Genomic DNA, 5,610 nt, shown 5'->3' with positions numbered 1-5,610 from the left:
ACCGAAAGTTCTCCGTACAAATTACCTCATACTAATATTCAAATGTTACAACGCATCGTGAATGTGAATTTTTCATCTTTGATATCATGAAGGCTTTCAATCAGTTTAACTATTCAATATAAAATTTCTAGATTCCAATAGTTTATTTAAAAATGACTCTTTTTCTTTCAAAATTAAAAAAAAAACGCTTTTCAGGATTTCGATTACTTACAATTTTTTTTTAGTTTACAAATATGACGCTGTACCTGTTAAAAATATAAAACCATCGGTATGAATTAACTTTAAATCACATCATAACTTTTTCAGCTTCCGAAGAATACTTCATTAAGTGTTTACAGTTTCCTGTCTAGTAACTAATTGCAGATTCTGATACATTACCATGGACTATAATAAATACAAGCGATAATGAATATGGTGTATTCTTCTCAATAACCGACCAATCAAATCTGAGCTGAGTGCCACTCTCAATTTGTCGTCGATCCCGTGTAATTGTAGGTTACAGTTAGAATATGAAGTACGAGTCTAATTGATAATCAAATTTTCTTGTTTGACATAAAATAACAGAAGTATTGATTGTCAGATTGTCGCGTTACTTTGGCTGTTTTTACTAGTTGTCGAATACTAGGGATTGCTATTATCCTCCAAAAGTGTTGGGTATTATGATATGTTAAAGCTGCCCATAATGATCGTTCATGATAAAATACATTATGGATTGTTTGAGTGTTCAAATCTATAGACACGACTGTGTGTTAGATAAAATAATTGCGACTGCATTAAGTTGTTTTGGATAAAATGTTTGGTTTGATTTATCCAAATTACTGTGTCACTGGCCGTTTAGAATACTTGTGGCTGAAGTATGACTTATCACCAGAATAATTACTTATGAATCTATAAAACAAATAGGATTCATTGTTTCTATCCCTTTTATGTTTGGTATAGTACAATAAATAGTAAAGGGTTTCCAAAAACCACCGCATCACTTTTAACTAAAAATTTATATACACTGCGAAGTAGTTTGCAAACCTTCTAATTTTATAGTTATGAAAAGTAATTTCTCTCGCTGTAACAAAATGGATTATCTTCATAAAATTCTATTATAGGTTTATTATAATTCTAAGCTGGTGTATCAATTCTAATTAGGTTACTTGGTGAAGATTGTTGTCATTTAATGACAAATTGCTTTAACGTTAAACAGCATAATTTTTCCGCATACATTTTGACACTGTTATAATTCAATTTTCTTTAACATTGTAGTCTGCTTTTTTGCAGTGTTAGCATCAAAACAGAAAAAAATGATTTTGAGTTAGTGTTATAAGAAATGAAGATGAATATTTGACTAGGTAGACTTGCCACATTTTACTGTATATACTATTCGTTTATTTCAACTAAAGGTTTTTGCTATAAAAGCGTAGGTTTATTTTTAACATTTATATGTTTTTCGCGATTTGAAGGTACTAATAGTATTTTTGTGTACTGTCTAAGTCCTATAGATCGAGTTCCCATGAAATTTCAACGTAATTTTATTTATTCGCATATCAACACTTGTCGCGAAAATAACGAAAAAACGTTTTCCGTTATTTTGATTTATCAGGGATATTATAAGCAGCAGTAGTTTGCCGATGTTCAAATCACATCAATCGATAAGAGGACAACTCGAGGTTACACAAAAACTGAAGGAAGCCCAATTCCAGAGGGCTGAGGCCGGGTAAACAATGAAAAAGTATGTACGTAAAATAACAAAAATATCGAACTACGACGAAAATTCAAAACTGAAAGTCCGTTATCAAACGGTAAAACAAAAACCTCAAACACATCAAACGAATGGATAACATATTCCTGATTTGGTACAGGCATTTTCTTATGTAAACAATGGTGGATTAAAATTGGTTTTATACCTAGTAAACCTCTCACTTGTATGACAATCGCATTAAATTCCATAATGTTGACATCGATATGTGAACAAAACAAACAGACATAAAATGTCAAAATGTCAAAAATCAACTATGTAAAAGGTTGTGCCTGCTTTTAGGATGTCATTGATAGGGTAACTTCTTGCAAGGTAGTAACTGAAATGAGGGTTCTTAATATTTTTGTCAGTTTCATCTTTATGAAGACTACCTGACTTCATCAGGCATTTGCTGACCGTTACATACTATCTGTTTAACAGTTGGTCATAGATATATATTTGTACGTTGTCTTCTAGTCCTGTATGACTAGTCACCTATACGACTGATCGCCGATTTTTGTCTTGTGATGAGCGACAAGAAAGGTGATATTTGTAATCAGGAATTGTTTCTCAATTGAATCAGAGACTTGAAATGGAAATCATATATAAGTTTTTAACTCATTTTTGAAACATTGTAGAACTTTTCAAAAGGATCATTTGAGCGATGAAAGGCTGTGTTCCTTTCCATCAGAATAAGTATTGATAAACTCAATATGACCTTCATTAAAACACTGTTAGTGTAGTTTCCATCAGTAGTCTTAATCTTCGAAACATTACTTTAAATATTACATTATTTCAATGGCCGTTTAAACAGAAATTATCACACATACACGAAAGGTTATCGACAACGTGTATAGATTATCGAATTCTTTTGAACAAATATGGTTTTGTCACACAAGCTATCATGATATATAATAATAACTGCTCTATATATAAATTAATAGGTGTACTAAGCAGTCAAGTCTATTGTTGGATAAGTAACACTTGAGTATAACAGAAATGTGTTGTTCGTAAATCATCATTCATTACTTCCGTCAAGCAACCACTGTAGTTAACGGAAGCAAAGGTTTGATTTTTAGCATCTACATAACTCAGGTTAAATAGATAGTTTCTTTCAATATTTACATTTCGCCGTTTCAGAATTTGATTCATTCTAGGTTATATTATCAAAGAGTAAAACAAAACGTTATGATTGGTTTGAAAACGTCCTAATCAATGGAAATTATTTTATTTTAATTTGTGTTACGAAAAATGAATGACTTATAATTTTTTTAGTTTCGGAAACGACAAATTTTATCCAATGGTCAAAACTTTTTACAATTCTAATTAGGAGTCAAAAATAGTGAAGCATTATGAGAATTATGATTGAGTTGGTCAAGCGAATCAAATGACAATTAACGATATGGAATAGATGAATAATGTATCTTGTTTCCGAATCATGGGACGCAAATAAATTTAAATATATTCCTATATAAGCAAAAAATATGATATATCCATGATTTGGAAACACAATTGTAGATCTTTAGTTTTTTGTCTCATTATATGAATGGATGAGAGCTGAATTTCAAACTAATTGAAAAATAATCTGCAAGGAGTCGCGTGCAATTTGTAACCATTGCAATTTAAAATGTTGCATCTCAATTCAATGAAAATATTTGAAAAGTATCAATTTTCGAGATTTTCTTTTGAAATATTATGTGTTTTGACAAACGTAAGAAATTTGTCTTAATGCAAAGATCACGGCTTCCATCGATAATCTATGATATGAAAAACAAATAACACTAAACAACGGAAATACGACAAAGTCTTGGATAGATTTCCGTTATAAAACAAAAGTCATAGAGAAAGGTTCAACAGCAAAACTTGTTTCTATAATGTGGTGTCTATGGAACAACAAACAATAAAAAGCTAAAAAAAAACCATATACACTTTATTAGTATAAATATAGATGTATATTTATCCACTTGAGACTGTTAAATTTTCAAATTGAACACGGGAGGCTCGCCGAGCGTTTACAATAATTAAAATTCAACTGTCGAGAGAGGAGGTGGGCGAGATTTGGTGTTGGAATCTGTTTCTCGAATGATTTTTAGGAGATATGTAGACAATCATAATCCTTCTTTTCGAATGATCTTCAAAAAAGATATGTTCTTTTTAAGTTTGTTTCAAATGCTGCAAATTCCCAGAGGTGAGTCAAGATATAAAACATATCTAATTGCAATTGCGGCACCCTTATTGCAAGTAGTAGTATGTATATTTGTATAATTCAGTTAGAATACATCATCTATAATTCGAGGATATCATTAGTAATAGCACTCTTTAAATCGTATAGAAAGATTACATGGTTGATTCCTGAAGGACAACCTCTTTACCAAACGTAACAGATATAACATGTCAATGCATCAGTTGCACATGTGGACAATTTATGTCTCTGCAGTGATGCTCGAGGTCAAATTATTTGAATGTCAGAAACCCAAAAGCAAAAGTAAAGGTCAATCCAGACAATGAATAAGAGCTAGACATAAGGAAAAAGTAAAACCACAAAAATACTGAACTCCGAGGAAAATTCAAAAAGGAAAATATCTAATCAAATGGCAAAATCAAATGCTCAAACATATCAAACGAACGGACAACAACTGTCATATTCCTCACTTGATACATTCATGTTCTTATGTAGAAAATGGTAGATCAAAACTGATGTTAAAGGTAGCTTAACCTCTCACTTGTATGACAGTCAAGGATGAGGAAGGTATACCCCTGTTTTTAATGGGGTTCGAAATTTTATCACGGTAGATTGAAATAGAACAATAACCGTATTTTCATTCAAGTACCGAAGTGCCTCCGTTTTGTGGTACCTTGATTTTTAATATCGCACTGAAATCTATATACATGTGCATATCTATGATATGAACTAGATTCTGTATAAGCATTTCGGCTAACCTTTGCTAGTGTCAGTGTATATCATCAATGTTTTAACGGGAATTGTTGGAGCTGACTTGTTAGCGGATAGTCAGATGCTTGGTGGGAATAGTAATAAATAAAAACTATAATGACATTGTAATTTATGGGCTTTGTTTCTATATTTCATCTTAAAGTTTGAAGTATGAAATATTTGCCCAGATTGAGAGGAAGAGGTTATCGTTTAATATTCTTTGTCATGACACGTAACTTATTGCATGTTTTCATCGAAGAGATATACACCAGTATTCAGAGTAAAAGTCTCTGATGATTATATAATCAATGTTTTGTATACAGTCTCATTTATGACAATTTTCTGGTATTTTCACTTTGGAAGAGAGAGTATAAGTATCAAATTCACGAGTATGGAAACGTATATGTAGTTGGTTGAACATAATGCGTGTTATGTCCAAAGGGAATATCGAGATTCCAGAAGTTTTGATTTTTGATGTATTGTTTTGTATTAATTTGTTGATACATACTTTGATATCTGTGAATGAATCTAATGGATGCAATATTTGAGAGCTGTTAGTTTCCAATGTTTCGGAAATTTCTTAGTAAAAATACAATATCAAATTTTAGTTGGATATTCACTGCGTTTTCCTTTGAAATGTATATGGACAAAATGTATAGCGTTTAATATTTAGTATCTTTTGATGCCTTTAACATACACAAAGTTTGATATGGTCTTTATGATTTTATCAAATATGTACACAAAAATATATTCGAAAAAATAAAGATAGACCAAACGTCAATCGCTTGAAATAAGTAAATGTGAATAGGTAATTTTCAGCGGACAGAATTTTTTAATATATTTTGTTTTCTACAAGATCAAATGATAGTCTTGATATGAAAAATATTATGGATATATCAATATTTCCAAAATATAATGTTACATGTGTGTTTGATGTGCTTATTAAAAAAGA

Source organism: Mytilus trossulus, chromosome 4 (assembly GCF_036588685.1).
Source record: "Mytilus trossulus isolate FHL-02 chromosome 4, PNRI_Mtr1.1.1.hap1, whole genome shotgun sequence".
NCBI classification, from domain to species: Eukaryota; Metazoa; Mollusca; class Bivalvia; order Mytilida; family Mytilidae; genus Mytilus; species Mytilus trossulus.
Note: the sequence above shows the minus strand (reverse complement) of the source record.